Genomic DNA, 22,790 nt, shown 5'->3' on the forward strand with positions numbered 1-22,790 from the left:
GAAGCTGAATAGGGACTCTATTATGATACTATGTTAATCACTTTTATACAAAGTTAATTTGTTGCATCAACAGAGGATTTTCATCACATCATTAGTTACATAGTTTATGGACACATAATTATAGATCTCACAGAGCACATACACATATTTTTAGGCAGATTTTGGTTATATGGGCACAACCAATCAGTATTTTACTTTGATATTGTTTTAAAGCTCCAGTTTAGCAGTGAGAAGCAGAGCTATTTATCGAGCAAATATGTCTGCCACTATGTACATATATACAAATTACACATATAAACAAGTTTTTTTAAACATTTTCTAATAGTGAAAATATAATTTACATAAGCCCAGTCCTTATGAGTACATAAACTAAAAAAAGACATTAAATATTATTTTGGCCCCAGTTTTAAAGCAGCAATATGGCCCTACTGTGGCTAAACTGCTTACAAAAATAAAAAATGCACATTTTTAAACACATCTATGTGCTTTACAATTATGCATTGTGCTGCACTGTTCCAGCACTCTTAAGAAAGCAAAATATAATTAAAATGAAGAAAAGTCATTAAGAAGAGAGTCCAGTCGAAATGGGAGCTCATACTACACCAATTTTTAGCACCACTTTTATTTCTGAACAATAACTGCCTAACGATAAAGAAACCCTGTCACCAAACCAAAAGAAATCTCCTCTCCAAACAGGTTTTTCCCACTGACAGGTGCTAAAGGCAAGCTGAGCTGTCCATGATCATTTTTTTTTTTTTAATTTAAGGTACTTATATAGCGCTGTCAATTTACGCAGCGCTTTACATATACATTGCACATTCACATCAGTCCCTGCCCTCAAGGAGCTTACAATCTAAGGTCCCTAACTCACATACATACATAGTAGGGCCAATTTTATACAGGATCCAATTAACCTACCAGCATGTCTTTGGAGTGAGGGAGGAAACCCACACAGGCACAAGGAGAACATGCAAACTCCAGTCAGGTAGTGTCGTGGTTGGGATTTGAACCAGCGACCCTCTTGCTGCTAGGTGAAAGTGCTAACCACTACACCACTGTGCCATCCATCAGCCAGAAGTAAAGAGAAAATCAGCTGCACACCAGATGTATCCCAAATATCTTCATATATTGTGCAAACCATCCACAAGCATTGCAATAACATTCCCCACCCTCTGATGAATTTATATACACATTGCTATAATTGCAAAACACCTGTTGCATCTCAAGGTAACAGTTATTCTTTAACCACTTCCATACAGGGCATTTACACCCCCTTCCTGCCCAGACCAATTTTCAGCTTTCAGCGCTTTAACACTTTGAATGATAATTACTCATGCAACGCTGTACCCAAACAAATTTTTTTTATTTTTTTTCACACAAATAGAGCTTTCTTTTGGTGTTATTTAATCATCACTGGGTTTTTTATTTTTTGCGATATAAGTGAAAAAAGAGCGTAAATTAAAAAAAAAAAACATTTTGTTTTAGTTTCTACTATAAAATTTTGCAAATAAGTAATTTTTTTTTCATAAATTTGGGCCAAAATGTATACTGCTACATATCTTTGGTATAAATAACCCAAAATTAGTGGATATTATTTAGTCTGTGTTAAAGTTATAAAGTCTGCAAGCTATGGTGCCAATCATTGGAAATTGATCACACCCAATCACACCTGAAGGCCCTGAAATGTCAGGACAGTGCAAATACCCCCCAAATGACCCCTTTTTGGAAAGTAGACATTCCAGGGTATTTAGTAAGAGGCATGGTGAGTTTTTTTAAGTTGTAATTTTCTTCCTTCAATTCTTGGGAATATTAAGATATATATATATATATATATATATATATATATATTTTACACAAAATTGTCATAATAACAAGTTATTTCTCATACACAGTATATGCATACTTGCAATTACACCCCAAAATACATTCTGCTACTCCTCCTTAGTATGGCAATACCACATGTGTGAGACCTTTACACAGCCTGGCCACATACAGAGGCCCAACATGCAAGGAGTACCATCAGGTGTTCTATGAGCATAAATTACACATATAATTTCCTATCACAATTTTGAAGGCCCTGGAGCACCAGGACAATGGAATTACCCACAAAATGACCCCATTTTGGAAAGCAAACACCCTAACCTATATTCTATGAGGCATAATGAGTCAAGTTTTTGGAAAATGTGGAAAGAAAATGAAAACGTATTTTTTATTTTTTACACAAAATTGTCAATTTATAAGATATTTCTAACACATAGCATGTATATAGCAAAAATTACACCCCAAAATACATTTTGCTACTTGTCCTGAGTATGGCGATACCCCATGTGTAAGACTTTTACACAGCCTGGCCACATACAGAGGCCCAACATCCGAGTAGCACCGTCAGGCGTTCTAAGAGCATAAATTACACATATATTTTCATTACAACCTATCACACTTTTGAAGTCCCTGGAGCGCCAGGACAATGGAAACGCCCACAAAATGACCCCATTTTGGAAAGCAAACACTGCAACACATAATCTATGAGGCATGGACTGCAGATAGGTACTCAGGTACTCTGATGAGCTGCAGACAGGTACTTAGGTACACTGATCGGCTTCAGAAAGGTACTCGGATACTCTGCTGGGCTTCAGAGAGGTACTTGGGTACTCTGATAAGCTAGAGACAGGTACTCGGGTAATCTGATGGGCTGCAGATAGGTACTCAGGCACTCTGTGCTGAAGACAGGTACTCGGGTAATCTGATGGGCTGCAGATAGGTACTCGGGCACTCTGATGGGCTGCAGATAGGTACTCGGGCACTCTGGGCTGGAGACAGGTACTCGGGTACTCTGATTGGCTACAGAGAGGTATTTGGGTACTCTGATGGGCTAGAGACGGGTATCCGGGTACTTTGATGGGCGGGAGACAGGTACTCGGTTACTCAATTGGGCTGCAGATAGGTACTCAGATACCCTGATGGGCTGGAGCCAGGTACTGTGGTACTCAGATGGGCTGCAGATAGGTACTCAAGTACTCTGAAGGGCTGGAGACAGGTACTTGGGTACGCTGATGACAGGTACTCGGGTACTCTGGCTGCAGAGAGGTACTTGAGTACTCTGATAGGCTAGAGATAGGTACTCAGGTACTTTGGGCTGTAGACAGGTACTCGGGTACTCTGATGGGCTGATGACAGGTACTCGGGTGGGCTGATGAAAGGTACTCGGGTACTCTGATGACAGGTACTCGGGTACTCTGACGACAGGTACTTGGGTACTCTGATGACAGGTATTCCTGTACTCCGAGTACCTGTCATCGGAGTACCCAAGTACCTGTCATCAGAGTTCCCGGAGTACCTGTCATCAGCCCATCAGAGTACCTGAGTACCTGTCATCAGAGTACCTGATGGGTTGGTGACATATACTTGGGTACTCTAATGGGCTAGTGACAGGTACTGGGATGGGCTAGTGACAGGTCCTCTTTATTGGGGGGGGCAATCAGTGAGTTTGGTGTGCACTGTAGGTGGTAACTAGCTGTTACAGCAATCTCCTCCTCACACAGGATCGGTGTGTGAGGAGGAGAACACGATAACAGCTAGTTGTCGTGAATTTTTTGATATTCTGTGATCGGCTGTGATTGGACACAGCCGGTCACGTGGTAGGTAAAGAACCAATTTCATTGGCTCTTTAACCTGATCGGGGATGGACTGATTCAGAGGGACACTCTCCATTCCCGATCACCGATCTACACGAGGACAGTTCATGTGACTGGCTGTGATTGGACACAGCCGGTCACATGGCAAAGAGGCATTTTTTTATTGGCTTTTTAAACCGATCGGGGATGGGCTGTGTCCCCAGGGACACGCCGCATCCACAATCGCTGCGTGCCCCCGGGGGCGCAGGAGAACGGCGGGAACGGGCGGACGTCCGCCCGGAGGGAGGAAGCTTCCCTGTCGGTGTCATTTTACAATGCCCTGGTAGGGAAGTGGTTAAAGGAGAAGATCATGTATAACGCTATGGTCATAGAATGATGCATTAGGATAACAATATAATAATATAACAAAATGAAAAACAAAACAAAATTACATCAGAGGGCCGTTTTAGGATGGGGACTGCTATTGTCATGCTTGTGGATGTTTTATACAATAAATAAAGACTTTTTGTGATACATTCAGTGCACAGTTTCTTTTCTCTTTGCTTCTATTACTCTACTTCTATATGTACTGTACATATACAGCCTCGTTGGGAAGTGGTGATTCTCTTCCATGTAAAAGTGATCCAAGTGGTTTCACAGCTGCTTAATCATTTTTACAGGGGAGAAGACTGAGAGGAACTTCCATTCCTGATCTATTTTGTGGCGATTTTATCACTTCTGGTCTTTGGTTTTTCTTTACTAGCCATTACTGGCTAGTAAAGCAGCCAAAATCAAACCAATCTCAATTTGAGCTGTTTTGAAGGGTAGAGGAGAGATTTGGGGTCTAATGGTCCCCAGATCTCTCCAAAAAGAGTGACTGTTAATTCCATGCTATCACAATGGATGTTGTTTAGTTGAAAAAAAAAGTGTAAAAAAATAAATTTTAATGAAAGAAATATATAAAAAATTTACAGCGCTCTCATCCAGCCCCCCCCCCCCCCCATGCTCACCTGCTAGTGTGAACAAGCACATAGGTCGCTAACACATATGGAAACAGTGATCGCACCACACATATGAGTGATCACTGTGACCATCAGAGCAAGAGCAATAATTCTAGTGCCAGACCGCCTGTTTAACTCTAAGCTGGTAACCTTGAAAGACCTTTAAAGCATAGCCTATGCGTAATTTATTGCACCATAGCTTATTGTCATTCCACAGGTGTGCATGATTTTAAAGTTAGGTATCTATTTACTCTGTGCAAATACAGAAAGTTCTCGAGTTACAAACTTCTTACTTACATACGTCTCATACTTACAAACGGACGGAGACAACAGGAAGTGAGAGGAAATCTACCCTTAGGAAGGGAAATTCACTCTTGTAAGATTGTTCATTGGAAAAAGGTGTCTCCACTGAAGATTTATTACCAATCCTTATTTCCACAACAACCCAAAATTTATATAATCCAATTGTCACAGGAACAGAAAGTGAGGTGAAATCTTCTGAACGGGGGCATAGACAGCAAAACAGGGTGTTAACCCTTCCCTATGCTATCCAAAAAACATTAAAATTATTTTTTTTGGCTGGAGTTACACTAAACAAATGTGCCTGTTCCAATTTACATATAAATTTAACTTAAGAATAAACCTACAGAGCCTATCTTGTTTGTAAACTGGGAACTGGCTGCATTCATCTTTTATATTTTATCAAAAATTGGGTATTATATTATATTGTGTTTGTGGGCACTAACATTTATCAAAGTGTATTTTTTTCCTTAAAATTTGAGTTTGATAAACCGCTGCGCAAATATTGCTTGACATAAAAAATTGGAACAACTGCCATTTGATTGTTCAGTGTCTTTGCTTTCAGGCAATATATAATGTTTGGGGGTTCTAAGTAATTTATAGCAACAAAATGCAGACTTTTACATGTATGTGAGAAATGTTAGAATTGGCCAGGGAAGCCAGTGGTTAATCCCCATTATTTTGTTTAAAAATTGCAGATAAAAGCACAGAAAAACTGTATTTTTTGTGTATTTACAGGGTTTTTCCTTCTATAAAACTTTGTATTGACTTGCAATGTGCCTCTGAACTTGATAGGTAATTGACACTCCAGAGGGTGTTGAGAGATGAGCGGAACAGCCCCCTGTTTGGTTCGCAGCAGAACGCTCGAACAAGGGAAAAGATTTAACCTGATCGACGAACCCAATGACGTCTATAGGAGCCGAACAGGAAAAATCAAAAGTCCCCACTTTGAAGGCTTATATGCAAGTAATTGGCCATAAAAGGGGTATGGGGGTCTGGGTATTCCCCTGGGGGACATATATCAATGCAAAATATTTTTTTTTTAAAAAAGATCATTTATTAGGATCAGAGATTTTAATGATGCTTAAAGTGCAACAATAAAAATGAAAAAAAGTCAATTCACATTTAAATTGAGTCACGGTTGCAATTGCCAGCAACCGGAAAGAAAAAAACAGTGTGGCCAAATTAAAAAAAAAAAAAAAAAAACAGCATAGCCCCCTCCAAAATTCATTTAAGACCCTTATCGGAGCATGCAGCCTGCCGGGTCATTAAAGGGGGGGGGGGGGGGCAAGCGAGCGCCCCCCCCCCTCTCCTGAACCATACCAGGCCACATGAAGTCAACATGGGGGGGTGGGTGCTTTGGGGAACGGGGGGGCTCTGCCCCCTCCCAAAGCACCTTGTCCCCATTTTGATGGGGACAAGGGTCTCTTCCCTACAACCCTGAGCTGTGATTTGGGAGTCTGGGGGTGGGGGGGCTTAGGGGGAACCTGGAAGGCCCCCAGATCCCGCCCCCCATATACAGTAAATGAGTATGGCCAACCCATTCACCAAAAAGTGTCAAAAAGTAAGAAAAACACAGAGACAGTTTTTGCAAATTCCTTAATTACAAAAAAAAAATAGTGTCCCTCAAAGTAAATCCATCGTCAATCACGCCGCCCACCGCACCCAAAAAATAACAAAAAAACGCACTGCCTTTATTAACGGCTAACCGCCGAATGCCTCCTCCGCCGTTTGACAGTTCTCATATAGGGAAGGAAGGAGCCATCTGACAATGTCACCTGGTGTCACCTTGCAACATCACCGACCCAGCATGCACGGGTCCATCCTATGTACCCCATACTCCTTTACATGGGGGGGGGATCTGGGGCCCCCTTGTTAAAGGGGGCTTCCAGACTCTAACAAGCCCCCCGCAGACCCTCAAAACCACAGTTTAGGGTTGTGGAGAAGAGACCCTTGTCTTTAGGGGTGTCTGATTGCTATCTGTGCTGGCATGGCTCCTCTGCCCCTTGCCTCTCTATTTCGCATTTTATGTAGCTATGAAGAGAGTAGTGAAGAGCAATACTGCAGAGTTTCACTTGAATGACAGCTCTAAATCTGCTGAAGCTGCTGACATTTCATCTAAGATGGCAGCGCCTAGCCGCAGCTTCAGAGATTTTAACAATCTACACAAAGAAGGCTAAACTTAATAAAAAATGCATGGACTTGGCACTTGACTCACCACATTTCTTTTGCAGTTGCACATCATCTGCATTTATAGATCTGTATTGTTTGCCAGATCATATTTTTGATTTATATACTGTATTATTGCTTCATGTTTACCCATGCACCTGCACTTTATGGTATAGGATGAATTATTTATGAACTTATTTTGGGAAGCGCACCTTTTCATTTCAAATAATCTTATTATTTAAACACATCTGCCACACTGCATAATCAGGCAAGTGACTCTTCTATTTATAAAATATTTCCTGTATGAATGCCTTAAGTGTAGCACTGCCCCCTAGAGGACTGCTGAGAATTACACTTTTTGGGTTACCCTTAGCAACTGACCGCAGATAAATCGCAATGAAAGTTCTTGGCTCAGTCAATAATCAGTCCAGGGGATGTTGTTTTTGTGGTTTTATTGAGAACTTGGATAGGAGAAGGGATGAGTGGGATACCCCAACTATTAACTATTCACAGTCTTGAGGACAGCTAACTGTAGAATGCGGCAAGGCCGCTGCTGCACTCTGCCACTAAAGTGAAGTTGATTTAAATGTTCCTGCTTGGATATTCTCTCACTGCCTGTGTGCTGACACCTCTCCGCTGAATCTAGCCTCTGGCGTGGTCCCCTTCCTGGCAGACCCCTGGGCAAGTTCCTTTGTCCTCACGGACACTGTTTTTCCAGAGTCACCGTTGCCTCCGAACTCCACCAGTCAGCCTCCACTGGACCACTGGGTTCAGCCACACTTTCTGGTTCACCAGGCTGACTGCCTGTGAAAACCTTCCACAGCCTCAGAAGAGGAGACAGCCATCACCCTCCTTCTGGGACTTGGCTTCCCGCCCAAAGACCCCCTGCCTCATGTGTTCTTGACTTTTATACCCTATCCCATGATGCACCTCTCACAGTGCCAACCCACTGGAATAGTTACAAACTCCTGTGCATCATTGCCCAGGTTTCCTCCACTGTCCAACAAACCTCCTCATTGGATACAGTGGGGACACTCCCTCAGCCCACATGAATCGCACACTGAGAACATAGAGCAGGCCTAACTATTAATCATGCTCCCTGATAAGCAGAGAGAGCAACTATATTTTGCCTGCTACTCTCCTGATAAGCAGGCAGAGCAAAACTATTCTTCCTACCTAGCACCGATCTAGGAGGGTGCTACATCAGAATTCACATCTGTTATGAATATTCACCTGATTGTATATATTATGTTTATTTTCTTTGATTAAGCAGCTCCATCTAGTAGCCATTAAGTGATATTTTCTTGAAATACCTCAATTAGAAAAATACAGCATTATGGCAACTAGTTGGAGCTGACAATCAGTGGAAATGAACCTATTATACATGTTATGGTGACTATTCATGACAACTGTCTTAAATTTTGGATAAAGCCAGGAAGTTTTATTTTCTTTTCTTTTGCTGTACTGGTCCCCATTAGTGAGGTTCACCTTGTCTATCTATCTTGGAGACCATTGTCTCTGGTTTATGGAGTCATTGGAAATCCAACAATATTTTAAGTTGTCTCAGGTGCAGGAAACAATAGAAAATCAGCCAGTGTGGGGGGATTGACAGCTATTTAAGGATGGGTTTATATCTACTCATTGCATTCATTTTATTGCACATTATATCAAAACATGATAATGCACAAACCACAGTGGATTGTCAACCATCTGCAACTTGTGGTGGGCTTAAAAAAATGGTGCAGGTCCGTCAAAAGATCCATGTCGATGTAAAAGAGAAAAACTGACCATGCCTCTTTAAAATAGGTTTAATATGTGCCCATCACATGTACAAACTGCAAACTTAGTCTGAATTCAGAAAAATTCAACCCAGCTCACTAGGAAACAGAGATATTATTATCCTAAATCATAAAGTAATACTGAAGTAATAGTAATATTTTATAACCTCCCCATTCCCCTTGAGATTTATGGCCACCCAGGTAAATGAAAGAAGATCCTGTTGGAGTTTTTTTAGGCCTAAAAGAGGGATCTTCACGGGGACCGTTTGAAGATTGTATAACAGTTTAGGCGGAAATGTCATTGTCATAAATGCAGTTCTGCCTAACCAGAAGATGTGGTAAGGAGTCCAACAACAAAGGAGTTGTCTAATTTCTTGAAAAGTCTAGGGTAGTTGTATAGGTGTAAGGTTTATACCCAGATTCCCAGATTCCAGACACTACTTGGGTTCCAGGAGTAAGAGGACTGTAGCAAGGTAAAGGTTTGGAAACCTAGGATGATAGGTAGGGCTTTGAGTTATTGACCTTGAAGCCTAATAAGGATGAAAATTCCTTGATGTAGGCATGTAAGGTAGAGATGTGTGGGGAAAAAAGCTGTCTGGAACATGGAAGTGTACGTTGACTGCTGATGGGCACAAGTATGGCTTTGGAGGACCATGGCCTATTCAACTTGTTGCTTTCTAGTGTGCCCTTTCACCATGCGAATAGTTTGCTCCAATAATTTGAGTTCTCCGTTGCCTGCCTTGTGTACTGAGGTTCTCCTCTTTCATCTCTAAACAACATGCTATATCACTTTGGGTTATGTATTTTTGTTTTCCATGATTTCACCCCAAGACTACTGAGGAAGGGATTTGTCACAAATCAGGTTGGGACATAACAATCTACAGATATATAACTATAAAATACTAGAGTTCGGTATATTGTAATCTTTCTTCACGTTTGATAACTGTGTGAAGAGCCTGGACGCGGGGGAGTTGATGGTTTTCAACTGTATTTTGCTATTGTTGAGTTATGCCCTGCGTGGTGAATTACTTGTTCTTTATGCTATGCATAAAACAGTAAAAAGATTTTAAAAAAAAAATAATAATTCTGGTCGGAGTCAGATGTAGGGTAGGATTTATGCTTTGTTCAGGGGGAAATTTAGCACACCTTTAATTGGTGCATTTTTAATGATGTTTTTAATATTTTTAAAATAAAATACTTTTTTTTTTTACTGAGACTAGTATAGTTGTGGTTTTTATCTCTGAGACGTTAGCACTAATAAAGTCTCACTGTCTCTTTCTTTTTTTCTTAATAAAGCTGGCCATAGAGTGATTACAATTAAGGCCAATTAAAAAAGTCATTTTTTGGACTTGTACCTGCTACAGGTAAGCCGATAATAAGGTTTACCTGTAGGTACATTCCATATCTCCTTCTCCTGAACGTGCAGTGTAGAATAGTACAGCAGCGTTTTCAAGCTAGATGACTCAGATTAACTGTTTTCATGACTGGGGAATTGGAAATTAGAGCGGAGCGCCTGTTCCTGCCAGACCCTTTTCAGTTCTAGATCCCTAGGGGAAAGAAATCAATGGTCATTGTTAGTGTTACAGGAAATTGGAAGATGCCACAAAAAACATAAAGCATGTTGCTACATTTATTGTATCACATTAACCCTGGGAGGTAACATCAATTTTATTTAGAATTTATTTACAGCGAAGAGGGTGCTGTGAGCCTGCTGATATATCTTATTTATAAAAAAAAAAAAAAGTAAGAAGAATTGAAGAAAATGCAAGTTATTGTGTAAGAGAAAGAGCTGCTACATACAACTAACACTGTTCCTTCTTTTCTTGAGGTGGGAAAGCAGAGAATATGCAAACAGCAAACAATATGCCATCTAGTCTGACACCCTAAAAATGTTTGCACCTGTGCTTTGTACCACATCGTGCTGACGGACAGCAAAGGTTACATGTGTCTGATCAGGGGAACTATTATAGCATCAAGGAAGCTGTGATATTATCTCATTATATCTGCTTAGCTATGGCATGCTTAGGAGGAAGATAGTAATACACAATTCCTAAGGCCTTAAGTTCCTCCCCGATTCCTGACTGAGCATCACATAAACATAGAAACGGCTCTTTCACACAGGCATTTAATTCGGGCTAAGATGCATTAACAAAGCTAAAGCATTAATGAGCGGATTTTGGTTGCGTTGCACAGGCATTCATGTTATGTCAGGCAATGCTCCAAACACGCCCTGGGAGATATGTTTTTGGAATTTGTACAAGGCTAAAATAGGGCATGATCACTTTTGACACTTTGCAACCACACATTAAATGCACTCTAAATGTCAAAGGTGCATTTACAGTATGTTTATGGAACGCTTGTGGTACGTTTCAATAGAAGTGGATGTAGGCGATTGTGAAGCATCAAGGCCTGCTAAACTCTTCAGACAGTGTTAATTTTGGCTTTATGCAACGTGAGGCAATGCTAACACTGCAGTGGGAACACCTCCATCTGCTCCCTATTTGAACAATTTCGAGTGGCATTGAAAGGCAGCCAGGAAGCCGTAAAAACGATACCCAACCGCCTATTTTCAATGCCTGTGTAAAAGAGCCCAAAGGGTGGTTTTACAGCTATGCCAACAGTTATGTCTGAGAATATGTAAACTATAAATTGTCAGTTGTTTAATTTTGCAACCAGAAAGACTAGCATAATTTATTTATAGAGAAATAAATGGATCATCAGTGCTTATGTAATAAAAAATGCAAAAACATTTTCATATCTAAGAATATGCGTGAACAAGTTCACAGCTGCATTTGTACACGTTGGACAATTCTCCATTACCAGTGGCGCACAGCACTTAACCAAAATGTTCAGTGATAATGTCTAATGATATATCTATACACAGAAAAAAAAGAATAAGTGTGTGTGTTCCCTTTAAATAAATAAAATTGGCAAAAAAACAAGGAGCCGTCCCTGTGTTTTGCTTTAAATAATAAATGTGCGTTTGTGAATAAAAATGAAACAACAAACAAAAAATAAAAGAATGTCCCTGTGTAAATACACTTTAAATATGCTATCCCAGTATCATAATCCTCAACAGAGTCCATGAACGCCTGTATATTTTGCTTTAAATAATTAATATCTAATTATAAGGCTCTCACCTTATCATTAGACCTAACAATATTTGGTCCTTATACCCCTTCCCCTTTAAAAGGGGTCTCATAGGCCTCAGCAACACTCCTCACTCCAGTAATGGATGCTCCACAATCCATTACCATCCTCCAAGAGCCTTTCATCCAGGATAATGAGTAACTCAAAAACAGGATAGAAATTAAGTGCTGTATGTATGCTCTATACTGTAAATACAATTTTTATTAAAAATAAATACACTTAACTTAACGCGTTACGTCAAATCATGTGACTTCTTCAAGGGATCACATAAGGAAGTCACATGATTTGACGTTGGGCACCAAGCAAGGGTCACATGAAAGGCTTTCCTCAGGGTGGGTTCTTCTGGGCCAGGCTAGGCACTCTGAATAGCACTCTGAATAGGGTCACTGCCTCACACAGAGGGTACCTTTACTGGAACAACTGAAAGATCTCTAATAATCTTTCTCAATGTCACTGTATATCACCACAGACACAAGTGCACAAAGACGTAGGAGCGCCTGCAATCAGTCCAGTAATCTGCGGGGCAGCAATCAGCAGGAGGATGTGCAGCAGACAGGCTGGTGGTAGGTAAGCTGGCACAGAGCTTGGCAGACTGAAGAAGCAGCTGAAGAAGACTCGATGTGCAGATGCAAAATCAGACAAGCAAGGTTGGTAACGTTCAGGTAGATTGAGCAGAGACAGTAGGCAGAAGAAGAATCCAAAAACAAGCCGAGGTCTGGTTAATAAGCAAACAAACGTAAGTCAGAAGTAAGCTGGATCAGATTAAGAGGTCAGCACTGTCACGCCTTGGCTGGGAATTGATCTTGTGGTCTGGTATGTTCTGGATCGTTTCCCTGCTGGCTGAGCCACTGGGTGATTCCTATTCTGGGCTTGATTCTCACTATCTCCTACCTTTTGGTATGAGACTCTTGCTCCACCCAGTAGCCAGCTGTAGTGAGTTACCTTGTCCCCTGACCTATATATACCCTCTTCTACTTCCTGCTAGTACCTGAGTATAGGTTTTGCTTCCTGTTTGTCTGCTGTGTATGTTCTGCTCTCGTTGCTGACCTTGGCTTACCTTGACCTTTCTTTGGATTACCCTTTTGGACTGTACCGGCTTTGACTATTGATCTCGGCTCGCTCTTGACCTCTCTTTGGATTACCCCTTTTGGACTGTACCGGCTCTGGCTAATGAACTTGGCTTGCTCCTGACTACTCTTCTGGACTTCGCTCCCCTGGGGTCTGGCTCCCAACTTACTCCAAACCGTGAGTCTTTTCTTATTAGTTGTTCCCTAAGTTTGCTGGTTGCACTTTCATTTGTGGTCCCGATATTTCGGCTGCAGGACCCTATCTGCTCCTCCACCTGATACCGTGATAACAAGACTACTGGTCAGGAAACCGGAGGAGCGGTTGGGGTCTCTGGCAGGCCTAACAAGCACAGAAACAGGAATACCACACAGAAGCCAGAACAAGAACACAACTGGATGTCTTTGAGACCTTGACGTTGTGACAGGACTGCCCCAACTGCGCTCTCTGATGCATCCACTTCCAAGACATAAGATAAAGTGGAATCTGGGTGGCTTAAGACAGGAGCAGGGGTAAACCATCTCTTTAATGTTTCAAATGTGGACTGTGCATCAGTAGACCAACAGAAATGAATGCTTTGCTTAGTGAGTTGTGTGATGGGGTAATGATGGCTGAAAAGTTCTTCATGAACTTGCGCTAAAAGTTGGCCAAGCCCACAAATCGCTGGATCCCTTTTTTGTCTGTGGGAGCTGGCCAGTCTATAATCACTGAGACCTTCTGCGGGTCCATCTTGATTCTATCAGTGGAAATAATCAAGCCTAAAAACTGGATGCTTTGTTGTTCAAAGTCACATTTTTTGGCTTTGGCATAAAGTCTATGCTGGCGGAGCCAGCAAAAAACACTTTTAACATGTCCTCGGTGCACCTCCTGTCATACAGAGAATATCAGAATATTTTCCAGATAGACAACGACAAAAATATCCAGGAAGTCTCTGAAAACATCATTGATGACTTTAAGTCCTGGAAAGTGGATGGTGCATTGCATAGGCCGAATGGCATGACTGTGTACTCATAGTGACCGAATTGAGTACAGAACGCAGTTTTCCATTCATCGCCCTCCCGGATACAAACCAAATTATAGGCCCTTCTTAAGTCAAGTTTTGTAAAGATAATTGCAGACTTGAGTCTCTGGAAAAGTTCAGGAACCAAGAGAAGAAGATAATGGTTTTGAACTGTGATCTTGTTAAGTAAAATGTTAGATGATAAAACCAATACATTTACTAGGCTTTAGTGCATTCCTATGTAATGCGTGATACTTACTGAAGTAATACTTTTGAATTTTCAAGTTATAACCTTTAAAACTAGTGCTGGTGGATTTATTCCTAGGAGTACACAGTGTAATAAAGATAGCTTTTATCAACATTTATGTTATCAAAAAGAATTGGAAGCATGTGTATCTTGGACATGTTTGCAGAGAAGAAGATTCAAAACACTTTCTAACATCAATAATTTTTCTTTACAGGCATTTAGAGGTTATAAAATTATAGCTATGGCAATTTTTCAAAGAATACAAAAAGACATACTGTATAAAGACCAACCACATGCCAGACACAACCAGTAAGTTGGTTATAAAATAAAAAGAAGAAATGAGAGATTAGTGTCCATGGAATGGTTCATTTTAATTTAATGTCGTTTATTAAGCTGGTAAGTCTTAAAACTGCACTTCACCCTAAAATTATATTTGTGTTCAGGGCACTGAGTATTCTGCTGTCTTCTTATATCCCTTAAAACCCCTATTAGTAAGATTTCTCTGCCTAAGTTCCTGGATTGATTCCAAGTCCATGGGACTTTGGATCTTCCCACCCATCTTAAGCTGTTACCACTCCTCCTGTTGCATTTTGTGTTACATAAAAATAAATTACAAATCCAACTAGGAGAGTAGGGCCCTTGGTAAAGGCTGCAGCAGAGGTGCAGGCTTCTGAATTCAGGGGCAGAGATCTCATCACTGAAAATCTCCCAGTAGCATTTGCAATACAGCGAAATATGTATTTTGGTGGACTGATACTTTAAGTAGTGTGCACAGCTGGGGAAAAGGACATTTGGAATCAAATTCGGCAACTTTTCTCCATACCTCCCAATATGGGAATAAGGGAGACCTTTTAGTAAAAGTGTGTAGGCATAGGGCACACCCCCTGTCATGCCCCTTTAAAGGAGAATTATATGTAGCAGGATTCCGAGCTGTTTTGCTGGATATGGGTCCCCCTGGGTCACCGGGTGCAACAAAAGTACCTTTGTGCATGTTCCTCCAAGTGTGAGCACTGAGACAATGACAAGTCCAGTATCTTTGAGTTTTGTATTTGAGAACTTGGATGGGAGAAGGGAATGAGTGGGATACTTCTTTGGCACAACTATACACAATTTGCTAGGGACAACTGAAAAATGCCGATTGGCAATGACTTGACGCTGACTAAATGCCGGTCAACGCCGGTTGACGCTGGTTAATGCTGGCTTGCTGCCTGTTAACTCCAAACTGACTTTGGACTGCTTTCTCACATAAAGAAGTCCTCTTTGAGCTCCCTTAAGTACTCCTTGCTGAGGAAGCTACTTGTACTACTGCTGCGCTGCTAAACACTTTAGGGCCCACACCGGCACCCTCTTTCTCTCACTTATCTTCAGGGCTTAAACACTGGCACCCCCTTTCTCTAAGCCTTCTCCACAGGTTAGCTGGCTCCTGGATCCCTCTGACCTTCTGGAGTGGTCCCCTCTCCTAGGCAGACCCCTGAGCGGTTTCAAGTACTCACGACACTGTTTTTCCCCAAAACTTCTGCCCAGCAGCTCCACTCGGTCCACAGCACTCTGGATCCCTCTCTCTGCAGCTCAGCTCAACCTTCTTCCTCTAGGCCGACTGCCCAGGACACCCTCATTCGCGCTGACAGGAGGAGAGACAGCCATCACCCTCCTCCTGGGATACTGCCTCCTGCCAAAGACGCCCTATCACACGCTCCCCTCAGACTTATAGGGTGCATTTCGGCAAACTCCGCCCACTGAAATAGCCATAAGCCCTGGTGTGCTATTGGCCATGTTTCCTCCATTGTCCAGTAACAGCCCTCATTGGACACAGTGGGGAGACTCCCCAGGCACAACAGGTCACACCTGGAAGCAAGTGACAGCCTAATTAAATGATCAGGCCCCCCTGATATGCAGACAGGGCCACCCATATGCTTTTTCCTAGCACCTATCTAGGAGGGTGCTACATATACATAAAAATGATTAGTTAAACCCACAAATGCTTTTTTTACCACTGCTTTTTTTTTACACTGGCTTTTGAAATTCACAAATGTAGCCGTTTAGAAATTGGATGAAAGGTTTAGCACTGGGAAACACTTTTTGAAAGATAAATAGTACATTTTATATACCACTATTTACAAGTGCATCTCATAACATTAGAATATTATCAAAAAGTTTTTTTTCTTTCAGTAGTTCAATTCAAAAAGTGATATGATGATGATTATGGCCCAACAGCTAGTGAAAACCCCTTAAATTCAGTATCTCAGAATATTAGAATATTACATAAGACCAATATAAATAAAGGATTTTTAATACAGAAATGTTGGCTTACTGACATGTATGTCCGTGTGCAGTATAGTATGCACTCAATACTTAGTCATTGGGGTATTGGTGATTAGACTCCAGAGTGTGCCACATCCCTAGATACAAATGTAAACAAAGACGTTCCCCAGTTGTGAGACTTTCTAGGCACTTCAAACACATAACAGATAAATTGATAAAAACAGATATTTATTATGAATCATCAGTAAAAGACAAAAAACTGAAATATAGATATGGACAACTGAAAATTCACTACCTGAAACGATGATGATATGGTTTGGTATCCTCCACCCAACTCATTTTAGAGACTATATGGCTCCTTCATCAGGGATATAAGAGGTAACATTGTCTATAATATAAGTACATACGTATGTCAGAAAAAAATATAAATTCACAATGGATACATATAACATTTGGTAGATCTCAATCTCACACTTAACAGTCATTAATTAGTGTACCAAATAACATTCCAGAGTCTCAGAACTTTCTGACTTTCTGCCCAACCTTAGAGGTAATGTATGTAGTACTAGATAGAAGAGCCAATCGTAAGATCTAAAAACTGCTACACTCAACCTGGAAACACCAGGGAGCACTGAGGCCTGGCAAATATGGTCCTAAAATTAAAGACTGTGTTGAATAGTATTTATATCCTGGGGATTTTAGCATGTGTGTATATAAGGACCATAAAAAAGTGGACTTTAGTCAGGCCTACCTGAATGGCAGACCTCACATTTGATAATATAAGTATGGACTGTAAGCCAAAACAACAAGTATATATATGTATGCATACTTGTGCAGGTTATAAATGTGAATAAAGATATAGGAAGTAATTACAAGGAAGATGCATATATATATATAAATGTGTATGTCATGAAGCAAGATCAGTTCAATGTTTCTGTGGATGTATACAAAATACATTGAGTCTGACCAGTTCCATATGGATCCTTTTAAAAGGATTATAAAATGATATTGGTTTCCCCAACAGGCTGCCCCTCACCAATGTGTGGGCACAGTGTTGTAAACTCTAGGCATGTAGAATGCTATAGATTACAGCAAGTGAAGAAAGAAAACAACTCTAGCTACTGACTTTTTTTTAGCATGCCTAGAAAGTCAATGTGAGCCCTTTACATATGGAATTTACCAGTGAACTACATAAGTAATTGGCTAGAAGTTCTATCTAAAATTGAATAGCCTGTTGTGTCCTAGGGGTGCTTACCTTGAGACAGCATACCTAAAATGTGTCCTCCATAATGGGGTGTAGCAGAATAAATGAACAAACACTGCAGCCACTGTTATATATGTCTCTCCCAGATCACACCACCCACCTGGATATGTGGCAGCTATGTACGATATGGGAGCGTAATAGGGCTCAATCTGCATGTGACTTCCTGGGCCGTACGTGCACCACGCCTCTACACCGCACATGTAAAAATGACATTGTCATGCCGGCGGGCGGTAGAGTGACATTACGCGCACACCCACCACCGACACAGAGAACTCCCCAAGGATACCCAAAGGGCAGTCACGGGGGGGAGCAAGATGGAGGGAAGGAGAGATGGATGTTGGGTCCTAGGGACCTACCCCTTGCCTCCCAGCAGCCATGGGATATCCTGGGCATCTGGCCGTGTCAGGGGATCTGGTTTACGGATATATTCAGGCTGACATAAGAAAGGCATGTCCTCTGCCAACTAGTGGACAAAAACTTTACATAGTTAGTGAGGTTGAAAAAAGACATCAGTCCATCCAGTTCAACCTATGATGTGTGTGTGTTTGCTGTTAACCGTACATTGTATATCCCTGTATGTTGTGGTCTTTAAGGTGCCCATCTAATAGTTTTTTGAAACTATCGATGCTCCCTGCTGATACGACTGTTTGCGGAAGAGAATTCCACATCCTTACTGCTCTGACAGTAAAGAACCCCCTACGTACTTTAAGGTTAAACCGCCTTTCCTTGAGTTTTAGTGAGTGGCCACGTGTCTTATTGTATTCCCTTTCTCTGAATAGTTTGTTCCTTATGCTAGGGTCGCCAGTACAGTATTTGTACATTGATATCATATCCCCCCTTAATCGTCTCTTCTCCAGAGAGAATAAGTTCAGTGCTTGTAGTCTTTCCTCATAGCTGATGTCCTCCATTCCCCTAATTATTTTTGTTGCCCTTCTCTGGACTCTCTCCAGTTCCAGCACATCCTTCCTGAGGACCGGTGCCCAGAACTGGACAGCATACTCCATTATTTTGTTCAGGTCCGCTTGTAAGGTTTCCACATCCTGCATAGAAGATATTGGCATGCTTAGTTTAGTATCATCCGCAAATACTGAGATTGTACTAGATATCCCCTCCTCTAGATCATTTATGAATAAATGATCTTTACTGTTAGGCAGAATAAACTTTGCTGTTAGGCAGAAATGAAAATTTCTGAGACAATGTATACATACAGCAACAAATTATATATCTAACTTTCTACAGGCATATAATTAAAGTACATTACTAGATATTCATTACATAGTTGGTAGATGATAATCACTCCAGAAAGCAGATATTATCTCCTAATTTTTCTATAGATTATTTTTCCATCCCACCTGATGAAAACCCTTCCAAAAATGATTTAAAGCACACTGCTTCGTTCAATCCTGGGGGTTTAGTAGCTTTTAAAGTATGAATCCATCTAAGCTCCATCTGGAGGAGGGTCTTATTCCAAACATCCCCCCCCCCCCCCAGGGCTTGGATGGATATGGTCCAAGATGAGAAACTTTATATTAGGAGATTTTCCATTATGGACCAATGTTGTATGATGGCCCAGGGATACATCAGGGTTGCAAATCTGCATACTCCTGATACATCTGTATGCCCTCCTCCAAAACTCCAAATTGGTTTTGTAGTAGCATCCACAATCAGAGTAGCACTTCGTTGACCCCAAAGGTCCTGCAGTTTGCAAAATGTTTTGCTTTGAAAACCTGACCATTGGGTAAAATGTAGTTTATTTTCAGTATGCATGTATTTACAATATTTTCATGATCCGCACATATATGTACCCTTGTATTTGCAGGGGTCTTTTTGGGATTCCCCCCCTAAACTCACTTTTAACCAATTTGTCTCTAATTGAAGTTGCTCATTTAAACGTAAATAGGGGGTATCTGGGACAAAGGGGCCCAAAGAGCAGTCCATAGTTAAAAGGTGCAAGTACTTCCCTATAATTCTCCTTACTTGTTCATGTTGATTTGAATATTTAGTAATTATTCTCAATGGATTTTTGGATTTTTTTGGAATATAGTAAATTATGTCTGGTCTTTGAGATAGCCTGGTTATACGCCTTGTGGCAGAGCGTTGCCCTGCCAGGGTCTAGAAGGAGGTTGTGACCCAGAATTCTCAACCAGGCAGGTTGAGGGGCTCTAGGGAGCTTGTGAAATGAAGAGGAAACTGGCTTTTCAATTTCCTCTGTGTTTTAAAAAGTCCAGTTTGGGACCTGGAGCCTGGAGATTTCAAAGTGATCCGGGTAGGATGACATCTCCAATCCTGGGACCAGGTCTTGGGAAGAGCCAGCACACTGATTGTGCAGGTGGGTCTGGGCCTTTTAGTAGAGACAGGACCAGGGTTCTGGGCTCCACCCAGGGAGACAAGAGGTCTGGCCTAGGAGTCAGGAGGGCTCCACGTGGGAGTCAGTGCGGCACGAGACTGCTATCGGTGTGCACCCTGTTGGGTGAGCGAAATCTGTGGGAGACAGACGAGGGCCTGGAGTTTGAGTACACAGCAGCAGCGCTGCAAGTACAAGCCAGAAGGGCTGAATGATCATTTTGCTGAGGATTGAAATGCTGAAACCCCTGCAAGGGAAAACCTGTTATTTGTTTATGCTTCATGAACTTTCCTTTAATAAACGTGGGTGAGGAAAGCAGTTAAAAGAGAGAAAAAGCGAGTGGCCTTTAAACACTGTACACTTGATGCAAGCCTCACAGCCTTTTTTAAAGAAGTATGAGAATATCCCCTCCGCAGCATGTCCTGGAGTTTGTTAGCCTCAATCACAAACATGTCGTGGTCTGAACAGTTGCGTCTTGTTCTAAGGCATCGGCTGTAGGGGATCGAATTGACTAGAGCTTTTGGATTAAAGCTAGAGGCATGCAATATGGTATTGCCTGCTGTTGGTTTCCTGTATAAGCTGCTGCAGAGGGTATTGTCATCCTCTATATACCGCTAGATCCAGAAATGCAGTGCTATTTTGATCATGTGACATGGTAAATGTAAGATTGAATTTGTTTTTTTTCATTCTTTCTTTCCAAGTATTATGTCAGTAGATCCTGTGGCCCATCTCACATGATGAAAACATCATCGATGTATCGGTGTCACGATAGTATGTGGTCTGTGTTCATTGACGTAGCCTCATCTGTGAGGAACATACGCTCCCACTCCCCCCAGGTACAGGTTGGCATCGAACGGGGCACAATATGTCCCCATCGCTACCAACTGCCCCTGGGGGTAGTGAGAGCCATTGAAGGTAAAGATAGTATGGTGGAGAATGAAATCCAAAAGAGATGGAATAAATATGTTATATGCCCGGCCTTGCTGGCCTCGCTGATATATTTATATATGTTGTGGGGAAAAGAACTGTAGAGTGCTTCTACATCTACAGTTACTAAGCAAGCATTTTCTGGGATGTGCAGGTTGTCTATAATTTGAAGAAAATGGATGGTATCCCGGACGTATGACGGTAAACATGTTACATGTGGTCTAAGGTGTTCATCAATTAATCTACTGGCATTCTTAGTTAATGCCTGGTGGATTAAGGGCATCTTTGTGAATCTTGGGAAGAGCGTAAAAGGTTAGAGCGGTTGGGAAGTTTGTCCCGATGAAATCCCAAGTGGCTTTCGAAATAGTACCGTTTAAATAAGCCCTGTCTATGAGTTCATAATATTCCTTGTTGAACTTTTCTACTATGTTTGTAGTGATACAGCGATTACATTTTTGATTTTTTTAGAATTTTGTTACGCATTGTTACATACTTGGTGTTATCCATCAGGACAACCTTCCCACCCTTATCTGTCAGTTTAATTGTGATTGAGCAATTATCCGAAAGTCGTCTAAGAGCCTGCACTTCTTTGTCATTTATATTGCTGACTACTGGGGACATCTAGTTCTTTATTAACTAATTTTATTAACTAATTTTAGGAAAGTGGCAATATTTGGGTTGGAGCGGGGGGGGGGGTGTAAATTTATCAGATTTTTTCTATAATTTAGATCTATCAGAAATACAGTATCTGTATCTGGAATGCAATGTCCTTCTGTAAGACATAAAAGCTCCAAGAGATCAACAGGGTTAATGAGATCGGTTGAATCGCTTTCCTCTAGTAGAGAGATAAGTTGGTCCACTGCTACATTGTCTTTGGAAAATAAATTACTCTATCCACCGTGTTTTGGTAGAGGACTTTAAGGATCAACTTACGAGCAAAATTTGGAGGTCTTTGATTAATTCAAATTTGTCAAGGTCCCCATTAGGGCAGAAACTGAGACCTTTTTTAAGTATCTCAGTTTCATCCTCTGATAGTGTATGTGCAGACAGGTTTTACTATGTTGAAATTTTTGTCATTCAATGTTGTTTCATCACTGGGTGTAATGTGGTCACTGACATGTCTGTGTTGTGAATCGTGTGTGTTGGCACTGTGTTGGATAGAAGTGACTCTAAAAAAGAGTCTGTGATGGCTATTCCCAAATGAACCTGTGGAAGAAGTGTAAGTGTCAGATAAAGAACCACCACCAATTTGTCTGTTGCATAAGGAGGAAGAGGCCTTCCCTGAATTTGGTGCATTACCTGTTACCATAGATAAAGGTGGAGTACACCCATGTGCTGAAGTATTGAAATTAGATAAGTGTTGTGAAGCATCAAGACTGGGTTTTTTTGCTGATTGTCCTTGAGTGGGGTCACCTTAATATTGTCGTTTTGTGCGTTGTGGACCTTTGTGTTTTGAAGACACCTGTGAAGAAACAGAAGGCAAACTTGAACAAGATTGTGAAAGAGAAGACTAGTGTTCCTCCCTTTAAGCAAATCTATTTTTGAATTGTTCGTTTTGATTCCACCTATACGCCATTCCATCTTGGAAGGCATTCTTGTCTCGCATAAACTATTTTTCTTTTTTAATTAAGATATCCTTATTAAAAACTTCCAGCTGATCTCTTAGGTT

Source organism: Pelophylax lessonae (assembly GCF_965119305.1).
Source record: "Pelophylax lessonae genome assembly, chromosome: 8".
NCBI classification, from domain to species: Eukaryota; Metazoa; Chordata; class Amphibia; order Anura; family Ranidae; genus Pelophylax; species Pelophylax lessonae.